The sequence below is a fragment of the Perca flavescens genome, chromosome 1, assembly GCF_004354835.1.
Source record: "Perca flavescens isolate YP-PL-M2 chromosome 1, PFLA_1.0, whole genome shotgun sequence".
NCBI classification, from domain to species: Eukaryota; Metazoa; Chordata; class Actinopteri; order Perciformes; family Percidae; genus Perca; species Perca flavescens.
Window position 1 is genome coordinate 33866306 of NC_041331.1, and position 14445 is coordinate 33880750.

The 14445-nt window shown below is 39.8% G+C and overlaps 1 long non-coding RNA gene across 7 annotated transcripts in view; it reads left to right on the plus strand.

The window, feature by feature from the left end:
* The window catches only part of LOC114565760 (uncharacterized), a 161827-nt gene that overhangs the window by 12064 nt on the left and 135318 nt on the right, over window positions 1-14445 (plus strand). For 4 of the 7 annotated variants that reach the window (XR_003693977.1, XR_003693981.1, XR_003694003.1 and 1 more), the window contains one exon: window positions 2991-3060. This is a non-coding gene — a long non-coding RNA (uncharacterized LOC114565760). Of the gene's footprint in view, window positions 1-2990; window positions 3061-3607; window positions 3706-10518; window positions 10660-14445 lie in introns of those variants that run through there. The other 3 variants (XR_003693997.1, XR_003693971.1, XR_003693992.1) reach the window with 2 other exon arrangements.

Consider the following 14445-nt stretch of genomic DNA (forward strand, 5'->3'; position numbering starts at 1 on the left):
TGGCGTTATGCATATATAATAATAATACAAAAAAAAGAATGAAGCATTCAAATACTGATTTGGAAATTGATTACCGTGGCAGCAATCGAAGCGTAGAAGCATTCGGGTCATGTGTATGTGGATTTTTAGTAGTACAGTTGCCTTTTGTATTTGGCCCACGAGAATGAAATTGATGAAGAATGAATAGATCACATCTGTATATTAACAGTTTGGCAGTTGATGGGGAATCATACCTGTCACAAAAACCTGCTCAGCTGCACCCCAAGGAGTAAATCTTTTGTCCACTGCCCACACTGGCCAACATAGCAAAGGAGCCAGTGCTGAAGTTAAATAAAATATTGCCGTCAGGCCATGAAGATAATTAGTCTTGTCTCATCTCCTCTCTCCCTTGCAATTTAATGTGACCCCTTTATGTTTTATGGATGCCAGCATAAACCCCTTCACTCCTAAAATACCTTCTAGATATGAGAGGGGAAGTGTATTGTAAACTAATTGCTCTATATTGGACAGTAGCCACTAGAGATATTGTAAGTTGGTGTTATTGATGATAATATTGTGTGTGTGTGTAATGAACACACACATGCACGCAGACTATAAGAGCATCTATGAATGTACACTGTCAAAACTAATTCCCGTCCCTCTAACATCTTAACTGTTATAAAGCAGAGACAGTGCTTGGGAAAGCTGTGATTTGAAGACATAAGCCCCAGGCTCTTCATTCCACTCTGCTTCTGAACTCCCCTCATGCTCCCTGATACCGAGACACATTATAAAGTCCCTCCCTGTAGCTCTCCTCTTATCTTTGCCTGCTATAAACCTATCTCCGAGAAATAGGACAGGGTTAAGGTTTGAAGTAATCAGTTTCTTTTCATTCTTCCATGAAACATATGCCTACTTTGTAACAAGGGAATCACTAATTATAGACTTGTACAGGAAAGATAATACATTTGTAGTGATTGCTTTGTAGCCAGTGCTGGGGCTGTGTCTCGACAGTGAATGTGTACTGTAATGACGGCTTTATCTTGCCCCAATACTCCTATACAAAGCCCTGTAATTATGTTTGATGCCCACAGAATGGCAGACCAACACTGGGGCACTGGCCATTGTCAGGGAAAGAAGTACCAAACTTCTATTAAAACTATTTTGCTCTATGATTGGATTTCGGTACATAGGTTACTGCGTGGGCAATGGCATGCTTGACTGGCAGTAGGCATGCATGCAGTATAAACAAAGTCAACACAAATGAATACATGGAAAGGTCTGTTGCGAAGGCTCATAGGTCAGATCCTCAGTGCAGCCGTTTCCACTCAGCAGTCTTTGCAGACTGTTTACACATAGATGGATGACTTAGAAGCCATATAAGTCATAATGTGTTAAGATTGAGTTTATATTTTGAACAATGAAAATATACCACCGGTAATTATAGCTCGTGATCATAACACTGGGGGCAGAGTTTGCTGTACTTCTTTTGTTTTTTAACATTGTACAGTTGTCCATGTAGTGTCACAGTATCTGTCCAACCTCACACCTTTTCTCAGCAAGGTTGTTTTACAGCTCCTTCTAAAGCAGTGTCCCAGCCCCAGTATTGTGATTTAAATGTTTTGAGTGTATATTTTGTTTGAGTATCTACTGTATTTCCATTTGTTTGGTTGTGTGTGTATATATATATATAGTCCATAGGGCTGGGCGATATGGACCAAAAGTCATATCCCGATATATTTTGGCTGAATATCGATATACGATATATATCCCGATATTTTTTTCCGCAAAGTGAGAGCAAATGTTCAGTCAAAGCCAAAATCAAATATGACATGTCACAAGTAGTTTCATAGAAACAGTTGCAAAATCAAATAAATAATAAACCGGTTTCTTCACCTGGTTCATGATTAAATGCTCAGCTGTTCAAATAATAAAATGTAAACCTAAATACTGTATAACAGGAGTACCTTTTTTGAAATCAAAGCTCCATATTTGTGATTCGTTCCAAAGGTCAATTAAGCTTTTGATATTAATATAATCTACTTTGTTCAAAATGTAATGCCTCATGCCTGTAAGCCTAGGTTTATAGTCCCATTCTTCCACTTGATACTGCTTCCACTTAAGTAAACTAAAAGATGAACTATCGACTACAAAACAAAGAAACTAATTAATGTGTTAATACAAAGAATATTTATTATGATCGGTTCACAGATCTGAGTCCAAACGTAAACTTCACCCTTCTGAACTAAGAGTTTCTGCTTCAAGGTGAAGTTTAAAACAGACTGAAATGTCCAGGCTCATTCCTCCACTATTTATTTCTGTATGTATTTATGCGTTACATGTAATTTTAACGGGCACTGAGCTCCAGATCCTGCAGCCGCAGACGGTCTCTGCTGCTCCGCTGCCGCCGGAGCTCAGATTGCTGGTCGAAGGCGGCATACATAATCATAAAACACATTGTCACCTGTTAAATGTTATTCATTGCTGTTTGTTCTTTTCATTTCCTCTATCGAACATAATTAAGCAGTACAAAAGTCCGGCATCTTTAGCGTTGATCTGAATGCTTCGGACCCCTGTTCCAAGATGGCGGCGGTTTTGACGTATGTTTAGAACCTCAAGGCGACATCTGTGTATATATCTATGGGAGCAAGGATCACATTTGAACTATATCGATATATGCGATATGGTCTAATTCCATATCTCATTTAAAAATATATCGATATATTTTTTATATCGATATATCGCCCAGCCCTAATATATATATATATATATATATATATATATATATATATATATATATATATATGTATGTATGTATGTATGTATGTATGTATGTATGTATGTACACCTGTTTTCATGTGCAAAGGTGCTGTTTGACTGCACATTCGATGAACAGTTCATGCTTGCTTGTTGTTTTGAACCCGGAGGTCAAGGAGAGATAAGAAGGTCTCTGTCTCCCTCACGCTCACCCATTTTTCCTTTTTCTCTGTCTCTCTGTTTCCCACATGTAGCGAGTCAGGCAATGCAGCGTCATCCAGCCGTGAAGCCATTTGGCGGTGGGGAGGAGTGGGCCATCTGAAGGTCAGTTTGAGGCACAGACAGACATACTCAGGTACATACATACAGAAAATCATGCCTCCATTAGCAGTGGCTCTGTTTTCCATGGGGGAGACGCCAGGGATTTGGTGGCATATGCTGAAGCCCCTGGCAGCCTTGTGACATAGCACTTACTGTAGAGACGGCAGGCCAAGGACTGGTTAGGGGCCACCCAGAGGCTGTGTCCTGAGGCAATGCTACTGGGCTGGGATGGACAGTGGGTCTGATTGGCTCTCCAGTTAATCTACTATTCCTATACTAACCTAAAACCATTTATAATCTTTTGTGATAACTGTAGAATGGGCTTTTAAACAGCATCAGGGTACATTTTCATAAACTCCATAAAGGACCATTTCTTTCTATCTTCACACTAGGGCTGGGTTATATGGCCAATATATTCTTTCTTGATCAAGGTCTCTTTTATTTTCAAATATAACAAACAAAAGATATACAATTCACACATGAAATAGTCAAGTCTAGTTCCTGTCCATACAAACAACCCAAACAACTCCCCACTGCCCCCCACCCACAGGTACTGGACCCCCAGCAAGTTTCCATACATCCTGACAAGCTCAAATATGAGTCTGCAGATTCATACATATACAATTCAAATAACTAAGTAAATAAAAGAAAAAGACACCTTCAATAAATAATAAAAAATTATTATAATAATAATAAATAAAGAAAAAAGAAATAAAGAAAAAGTATGCTCACACAATTGGGTTCAATATATTCTTTCTTGACATAGGTGATTTTATATCATGATTTTCATATCTTGATATTGTATCGTTATATATGTGTGTGTGTGTGTGTATGTATGTATGTATATATATATATATATATATATATATATATATATATATATATATATATATATATATATATATATATATATTAGGGATGCAAATTATCGATTAATTCATCATTAGTTGACTGACTTTATCGATCGATTAACGATTAACTGATACGCGGCTTTTTTCCTGAGAATGTAAATTTCTCACGGTATCAATAGTGTCTTTAACATAAAAAGCAAAATATTGCTTATATACTGAATAAAAATGCATGTTATATTGCTCAGTTGATGTTTTATTGTACCAGTTGGGATACGGTACAGATAATGGCATTTATGTAGTTTAACAAAATAAATTATGCCCAGCCTGGTTGAGTTTGTCAGCTAAATTATCAGCTGTTTGTATGTTCTTGGTTAGCCTCCACCGGGAAGCTAACCTTAGTTTAGCTAACAGCTAATTCGGCTAACCGCTAGCTGACAGCTAGATTCAGTCTAAAATAACGTTAAGTCAAACTTAATGGGAAAAGCAGGCTACAGCTAAATTAAGACTTTACATCCATCCATCCATCCATCTTCATCTGCTTATCCGGTATCGGGTCGCGCACCTAATTTAAGACTTATAACAATAAAGACAGATATTGAGTGATTGTATTTTAAATGAGCACAAGTAAAGTAGAACTGACGTAACAGCTGTTATATATGTTAACATTTATTTTCAAGTTTTATTTTGAGGGTCTTTTAAAGTTATTACATGCTGTCTCAGCTAGCGGTTAGCCGAATTAACTGTTAGCTAAACTAACGTTAGCTTGGCTGTCGACCGGAAGCGTGGAACAGATCGTGCAGTGTTGTGAATCCTCGTACAACAGCGCATGCGCGAACATTTTGCGCATGTGCGGAACGGATCGCGCATGTGTCGCGCATGTGCAGAACGGATTGTGCAGGCAGAACGGATCGTGTGCCGACAGTTATGGTTGACGACGACGGTCGCAGCGTAGCCTTGAAGGCTTAGTTGGGGGCTTAAAACACCATCAAACCGCAGAGCACAGCAGCTGAGCAGACCGATAGCAAAGAGGACGACTCGGGCAGTCTGCTAACTTTTTGCTCCCTCTAATATAACCAATATAAGCTGCTCCGTTTAGGCTACACAACGTGCATGCAGGCCGAAATTCAACCGTGCGGTCTTGTTGCGATAAAGCTATAAGCAGAAGGAATATCCGCCAGCTGCTAGGCTAATGTGCAATGGTAAACGCACAGAATATGGTACACGCACATAGCAGAGCTTGCAAACTGTGGCTTTTTTGTCAACAACGCGAACGTTGTCAACATAATTCACTGGAAATCCCAAATACTTCATTCCTCCTCCTCTTTCACACTTCAGTAAAAGAGGAGGGGGCTGAAGTTCTGTCGATGGGTCTCCTGCATCTGCAGTTGCCATGCTATCTTTTGACTGGCTGTAGCTAAATTAGAGGAGGTTGACTGACTCGCAGCACTTCAACACGTGTGTGTTTTTCCACTTGACAAGCTGACCGGATGTGACATGGGGGTGTGGCAGTATCGACGATTCCATATTTTTATTCGATATCCAAGATTGTGACTTAATTTCGATTGATTTTGATTTAAAATAGAAATTTTGACACCCTTAATATATATATTTATATCTCACAAAATGGCATGTTTTCTGGTACTTCAATAAATAAAGTCTATAACAAATAGCCACATGGTTAAGCCCACTTTTTGTATACTCCTTGTTAATTCAATACTGACAAATGAAAAGTACCAGTATTTTCTTATTGTATTATGATCTTTAGTGCAGAATAAACATAACTTGCAAGGATCAGAACGTAAAGCGGCATCCAAATTATGTAAATATTGCCGTAACGCAGTGTTGTTGTTTTTTTTTTTTTACATTGGGATAGAAACAATATATAAAAATATATATGATAAACATTTTTTATATCGTTTTGACGATATACTGTATGTCATATCGTCAAGCCCTACTTCGCACCACTAATCCTTGACCTGTTGGTGGTTAGTGTGCATTGACTAGGGGAACTTGATAGTAGTACAATATTGTTTTGGGAAGGAGAGTTTTCAACTCAATGCTTGTCAAAAAATTTCCCAGGAGGGCATTAAAAGTTGTCTTTAAAAGAGTTTTTATTGTAGTTGGACTGTAGTAGAGTAGTATAATTTTGCTTCATCTACCTCCAGTTTTGTATTTCAATTATCTGTAAAAATTTCCCCTTGGTCCTCTGGAGTGTTGTTTTTTTTATAGGTGCATTTAGTGGGGAATGTTTTATAAATCTGTGAAAACTCTGTATCCCAATGCGCATATGCATATTTAATGACTCAGTTAAGCAATGTCATGGTTGTGTATTATTAATAAGATTGGTGAAACATTTGCAAACTGCAGTGCTTTATATATGTAGTGTCTTCCTATAACTTGCAGCCCAACATACCAAACAAAAGCAATATAGAAAAAGCCATATTTGATTCAAGCCTGTTAATTAACCCTAAACCAAAACTAAATTATAACTCTTTCGAAAGCCTTGTTCTTAATCTTCAACATCCAACACGGAAATCAGTACAGCCAATTATATTTGTTGTTGTCTACCGAGCTCCAGGTCCGTATTCTGAATTTTTATCTGAATTCTCAGAGTTTTTATCATGTGTAGTCCTTAAATCAGACAAAGTACTTATTGTAGGTGATTTTAATATCCATGTGGACGTTGACAGCAATAGCCTTACTACTGCTTTCAACTCATTACTGGATTCAATTGGTTTCAGTCAGAGTGTGCACAAGGCGACGCACTGTTTTAACCACACCCTCGACCTTGTGCTGGCATATGGTATTGAAATTGAGGATTTAATAATATTTCCGCAGAATCTGGTATTATCAGATCATTTTTAATTACTTTTGAATTCTTGTTACCTGACCATACTAAACCAGATAGCAGCTTCTACACTAGATGCCTATCTGACAGTGCTATAGCTAAATTTAAGGAAAATATTCCTACAGCATTCCAGTCTATGTCGTGCCTTAACATAACAGAGGACCTCTATGTTAACCTCAGTCCCTCTCAAATTGATACATTTGTAGACGGTGCTTTCGACTTGCCTACGGACGACCTTAGACTCTGTCGCTCCTCTCACAAAGAAGACGATAAAGCAAAGAAATTAGCTCCTTGGTATAACTCCCAAACTCGCAAATTTAAACAAATCTCACGAAACATCGAAAGTAAGTGGCGCTCCACCAAAGTGGAGGAATCCCGTTTGGAATGGCAAGACAGTCTGAAAACCTATAGGAAGGCCCTAAGAAAGGCCAGATCAGACGTATTACTCATCATTAATAGAAGAAAACAAGAACAACCCAAGGTTTCTTTTTTCAGCACTGTAGCCAGGCTGACAGATAGTCACAGCTCTACTGAGCCATCTATTCCTCTAGCTCTGAGTAGTGATGACTTCATGAGCTTCTTTAATGATAAAATTATAACAATTAGAGATAAAATTCATCATCTTTTGCCCTTAACTTCTAACAGTTCATCTTTAAATGCAGGACCGCTAGAAAGAACGACGACTCCGACATATACTTGGACTGCTTTTTATCCTATAGACCTTCAACAATTAATGTTAAAGATATCCTCAGCTAAGCCGTCTACCTGTCTCTTAGACCCCATCCCAACGAGGCTACTCAAAGAAGCGTTACACGTGGTAAACACTTCATTATTAGATATGATCAACATGTCCTTACTAACAGGTTATGTACCGCAGTCATTTAAAATTGCTGTGATAAAACCTCTTCTGAAAAAACCCACCCTAGATCCTGAGGTCTTAGCAAACTATAGACCTATATCTAACCTTCCCTTTCTATCCAAGATCCTTGAGAAGGTAGTTGCTAATCAGTTATGTAATTTTCTACATAGCAACAGTCTATTTGATGATTTTCAATCAGGATTTAGAAAGAATCATAGCACAGAGACGGCACTGGTGAAAATTACTAATGACCTTCTAACAGCTGCAGACAAAGGATTTGTCTCCATTCTTGTTCTACTAGATCTTAGTGCTGCATTTGACACTATTGACCATACCATCCTGTTACAGAGACTGGAACACTTAGTTGGCATTAAGGGAATCGCACTAAGCTGGTTTAAGTCCTATTTCTCTGAACGATCCCAATTTGTTAATGTTAATGATAAACCCTCCAAGCACGCTAAAGTTAGCCATGGCGTTCCTCAAGGCTCAGTGCTTGGACCAATTCTATTTTCCTTATATATGCTTCCTATAGGTAATATTATTAGGAAACACTCGATTAACTATCACTGTTACGCAGACGATACCCAATTATATCTGTCAATTAAGCCAGATGAATGTGGTCAGTTAGCAAGACTTCAAACGTGTATTGAGGATATAAAATCCTGGATGACCCACAATTTCTTGATGTTAAACTCAGACAAAACTGAAGTTATTGTGATAGGACCAACGCACCGCCGAGCTTCTTTTTCGAAAGATATAGTTACTCTGGATGGTATTACCCTGGCCTCCAGCACTGCTGTCAGAAATCTAGGAGTTATTTTTGATCAGGATATATCCTTCAACGCCCACTTAAAACAAACCTCAAGAATAGCCTTTTTCCATCTTCGTAACATTGCCAAAATTAGGAATACCCTGTCTCAAAACGATGCTGAAAAACTAGTCCATGCATTCCTTACTTCTAGACTAGATTACTGCAATTCCTTATTATCAGGTTGCCCAAATAAGTCCATTAAGACTCTCCAACTGATCCAGAATGCTGCAGCACGTGTTCTGACGAGAACTAAGAGAAGAGATCATATTTCTCCTGTATTAGCTTCTCTGCATTGGCTTCCAGTGAAATATAGGATTGAATTTAAAATCCTCCTCCTGACTTACAAAGCTCTAAATGGTCAAGCACCATCATACTTAGAAGAGCTTATAGTACCTTATTGTCCCACTAGAGCACTGCGCTCCCAGAATGCGGGGCTACTTGTGGTTCCTAGAGTCTCTGGAAGTAGACTGGGGGCCAGGGCCTTCAGCTATCAGGCACCAGTATTATGGAACCAGCTCCCAGTTGGGGTTCGAGGGGCAGACACCGTCACCATATTTAAGAGTAAACTGAAAACCCTCCTCTTTGATAAAGCTTATAGTTAAGGAGTGAGGAGTTGCAGCGTCCGCCTAACCCGGCCCACCTGCTTCTCCTCGTAGTCATCAGTTTTATATACTGTATAATTAATAATCTAGCGAGAGTAGAGGGAGGCAGGCCAGTACAGCCCGATCCGGTTGGGGAGAGTTCTAGCCCGACCAGGCACCTCTCTTTAACCTGCCTCTCTTAGTTATGCTATTACAATTCTAGACTGCCGGGGAGGCTGTTCCTCCCTAAGACACACTGAGCTGCTCTCTCCTCTCTACTTGTTACTTTTGTATGCATCCTGTCCCAGAAATGCTTGTTACTAATCTAGCTCTGGGGAGTTTACTCCCCGTAGTCCTTATGTTTCTTCTTGCATTCTCTGCATTTCCCGGCCGCATCCTGCTGCGTCCTGCTGCATCCGCAGCCTCCACCCGTGCTCTGCAGCGCCACGTTACATCCCGCAACGCCCTGCTGTGATGCTCCTATGCACAGAGTAGTCAGGATCCGGTATAGGAGACTGCACTACTCAGTATGACACGATGTGCCCTGCTATGACATGAACTTCCACGATAACCTTCGAAGTCACTGTGACTTCTAATGTGACTATTATCACCACTGTTCATCGCACCCCCAACCGGCCCTGTCAGACACCGCCTACCAAGAGTCTGGGTCTGCCGAGGTTTCTTCCTAAAAGGGAGTTTTTTCTTGCCACTGTCGCAATAGCCACTGCTAATGCTTGCTCTTGAGGGAATTACTGTAATTGTTGGGGTTTTGAAATTTATAGAGTGTGGTCTAGACCTACTCTATCTGTAAAGTGTCTCGAGATAACTTTTGTTATGATTTGATACTATAAATAAAATTGAATTGAAAAAATTTAATTAACGAAACAACATATTATTCTTAAATTAGGAGTGTCATATAGGAATTTATAGGAATGATAATTCCATCCATGTGTATTTGATTGGCCAAGAGGAATTCCATGAGTTCTGATGTACAGTATAACAAGACTGGGACATTGTATATGTGTATTATTCTATGAACTGTATGTATCAGCACAGATGTAATTATCTTCAGCATTTGGCCTGCAGCATTTTGTCTACAACTCAGTTAGAGCTGTACAGTGCAGCAGTTCTCCCTCTCCTCTGCTGTTTCTCAACTATGCTCATTCCAAATAGAATGAGCAAAATCTGTTGTTGGCTGCCTTGGTCTTAAAGTTGGATCTTGCTTTGCTCTTGTTGACTTTGAGTGGGTAATATTCCACAATATGGAAGATAGATAAGTGTGTCTGCTTTTTAACTGGGCAGTTCCAAGACAACGCGGTGTGAAGTTGTCTTCATTAGGACCCCGTTAGACCTTGTTTCACCTGACTGACTGACAGACTGGCCGTGATGAGGCTCCATTAAACTGCGGCACAACTCTCTGTGGACTGCCCATTTACTGAAGGGCCCTCTTTCTCTCTTCCTCTTCCTCTCTTTCTGTCTCTCTCTTGCTCTCTCTTGTTCTGTCTGACCAGGCTAACCCCAGGAGCCCCCTTAACCCACAGTGGTTGAAAGCCCAGTCAATCAGACGCAATGATGTTACACTCCTCTCCAATGAATAGCCTTCACCAGTCATCAGAGAGATTGTCTGTGTCTGGAGGCTGATTAGGAGTTCATCTCAAGTAGGTTCATCTCAATTTACTGTCCGTCTGAAGAGAGGAGCTTGCTATTCTATAGCTCTGTCCTCAACATGATTCCTTTACCGTGGTGCAGACACACCTGTAATGAGATAATAGCATGGCTTACCACCTTTTATACTGCCCCTTTTCTTATGGACTTGTTCAGCCCACAAAGCAATCCCTGTGTATAGACAAATGTGAAAGTGACATTTGCATGTCCTTGCAAATGATATTTGATTAGGCTGACCTCAGAAGCTGTTGGATTCTTTGAACAGCATTGTTTACTTAATATCAACATTAGTTTGGGGGAAATAGAACACAATTTTCTCTGTGAAGAACACACAATGATATTGTCTCCTCCAGTATTTGCACCACATTGTGCTGTCAAATGTAAAGGTTAATTCTTGAAAGTATTTAAGTCAAAAACCAACCTTTTTTCTTTACTAAGCCCTTGTATAACAATGATGAACAGTACATTTCTGCTCCTATAGACACTCACAAAATGAGGTCCTTGTCAAGGTTGTGCCAGGACAGATAGAGAGGCTTTGAATTACTGTTTTTGGAATCCCTCCTGTGACACACTTTCAAGGAGAGATGAAAATGGCGTATATGGCATCGATCGACATAATGCATTTCTCCCCGTAGCCAGAGGGAGGTGAATGGGGAAGGCAGGCTGGATGGTAAACTCAGGAGTAACTTGGTGTAAAGAGGTTAGCGGGCAAAGGATTTGATCATGCTCGGCCATTTGGTTTAGCGTTGAAGGATGTTGCATGCAGCAGTGTCAGCCACTGAGTGCCCATCAAGCCAGACAAGTCAATAAGCCCCCATCACCTCTCATTGGTTACCCAGAGTGATGCGCTATTGGAGAGACACAAACCAAGTTCACTCCCTCCCCCCTACCCCTGTCTTCACCTGTCAAGTGATATATAGGCAGCAGGGAATCAGCCTTTCCTTATAGCACTCAACAGTTCAGCCAGCAGCACTCGCATCGACAGCCTTCAAAACTCTTCCACTCTAAAGTGTATTATCACTCACTCTGATGTGATTGTGGGCCTCTCCTGAGCGGTCTGTTGTGGTGTCTCTGCCAGATAGCTGCTACACCAGGTCATCCTGTAGTCCAACAGCTGTGATTTGCCAGCAGGATGAGGGTAGCTTGCGATTTAAAACAATCAGAAACAGCTATAGCTTAATTTGGGTTGTCGGTGTTAACTGCTATCAATAGCTTGCTATGCAAAACAAGTTGACAAGTTTTAGACATACAGTGTAATGATCTCCTTACAAATTTGATTATATGTGTGTTAAAGCACCAAGAGAGTGGTGAATTTACAAAGGCTGTATTGGTGGGTAGTTCAGAGAGCTGGCTGTACTTTTGAAGCTCAAAGTCAGTAAAGTAGAAATTGAAGGCTGTATCCATGTTCTATGTATCTCTCTGGAATTACTTAACATTTCCTTCTCATATCAGAGAACATGAAATATATGCCGAAGAAAAGAAATATGACCCCACTCTTTTTATTCTCCTCAGTTGCTCCCTTTCTTTCTCTGTATCTTTCCCTCTGCTCTCATCTCTAATTTTCCCTACCACTTTATTGCTCTTTTCCTCTCATACACTCCTCTTGCCACATACTTTATGTGAGATGAAAAGTAAAATCTAGAAAACCCCTTCCGCTCGCCCTCGGGCTGCTCCCTTTTTTATACTCCTCGTAGTGCTTGGAGTTTGGAATAGGTATGGAATAGGTAGGGAAGAAGAGAGACACAGAGAGAAGAATAAACAGCCGGCTGTGATAGTGAAAGCAGACGGTCAGGCTCTGGCACCTGTACAGGCTTTGTTGTGTAGTTTGGGCGCTTTGGGACCAAGCTTGCAAGATACCATTGGATTCTCTCTTAACAGGCTTATACAAGACTGTTTATGTGGGAATAAAAGCAGTGACTGTAAAATCCCATTTTCAGGACATTGCAACATAAACAGTGAATTATAGGGCCGATGAACGGTCAAACAACTGCTCTCTCTTTTTTTCTCTAGCCTATCTACAATATCTATTATATACAGTATATTGTCATCTTACCAGATATAATTTTCCCTTAATTTAACTTACTAGAAATAAAATGAAACAGGGCTAATATGGAGAGGAAAGTGATTATTTGATTCTGTGACAAAACCATAAATCAGTGTTGTCATTAATTCATTAATAATGCATCCATGATGTCCCTTTCTACTCGGTTAATTTTTTGTTGATATATTTAAAGACTAATAATCTCCATTGTATTGTAAACACACAAATGTAATACTTTAGCCTCAGACTTTCCCTGAGTAACAGCACTGTGCTGGTGCTGAGGCTTAGGATCTCAGTGCAGCTGATAATTAGTGGTGGAAGCAACTTTTTCTCATTACTGTAACAAAGTCGTGTTTGTTTAGTTTTTGTTAGTATTTTTAAAAATCCTTAATTTTTACTTAAGTACATTTTCTTTATTTTTTTATTTTTTGGGGCTTTTATGGCTGAAAGGGGAAAGAGGGTGACGACATACAGCAAAGGGCTGCAAGTTGGATTCAAACCCAAGGCCAGTGCCAAGGACTCAGCCTACTTGGGGCGCACACTCTACTGGGTAAGCTAGAGGTCGGCCCTTATCTAAGTACTTTTCATCACAAGTATCGTATTTTGCTACATTTTAAGTAGGGCTGTCCCAAACGATCATTTTTTAAACGATTAATCTAGCGATATAATTTTTCAACAAAAGACAAAAAAAAACTATCTAATTACTTGCACTGAGACAAAAAATGCGTTGGCCCACCTATCTACAGCCAGGGTAGACCGTGATATGCCCTATTTCAACAAACGGTGTATTCCTTTAAGTCGCATCCGTTACAGAGTAAAACAAAAGTCACATTAAGTTGTGAGAATGGAAGAGAAGAAACAGATAAATGAGCAGCTGCAGCAGAAAAGAAGCTGCTGTTGTGTCTGCGGCTGCAGAAGGGCAGAGCGAGCAAAGTACTCTTTCCACCTCTGATGATAATATTTCCTTTACACACGGTAACAATATGCTCCCTGGATTTGTAGATACTTTCTTGCTTTCACCTGGGACTATATGTGAAGTCTAAACATGTTCCTCACTGATAAAAATGATGTGTCAGAAAAAGCAATTTCTCTTTTTAATTTCTCTTTTAGATCATTTTGTGTAGTTTTACAGGGATATTGATGGGGTGTTGTAACTTACTCTTACAAAGTTAAAATACTAGTAGTTACTTTGCAGTTTTGATATTTTCGCATACTTCTGCATCAGCTGAAACCATATGCTGGACTGAGCTCAACACTGCCTGGCTGGATGCTGCACACATGGCTAGGGTTTACTTGGCTTCACTCCCAGTAAGTGAAAGGCTCGGTCTGGTACATCTTTCTATGTGAAACCATGCAGGGGTTAGGGCTGTAAAGCCATCTGATCAGGTGTGATGTGTTAAGATGTTACAGCTTAGATCTGGTGTGATCAGGGACCATGAAATATCTTGTCTGCCGTGAGCTTTTCATCTCCTTACTATAACAAACAGAGTTTGATGTATATAAATTTACTGCAGCCTCTTAAACCTCAGTTCATCTGAACAGTCCTTTGTTGGGCAACAATTTTCCAGATGTTTTTCCATTGCAACTGGCCTTTCTAGCATTACTAGGTAAGACTGTGTTTTGTGTCCGTCCTACAAAAGGAGTCCAGGGCTCATGAAATCAACTATTTTTTATAGTCTCCCGGCTTCCTCTTGTAATTAATTAAATGGAATTTAACTACTAATGAGGAAAG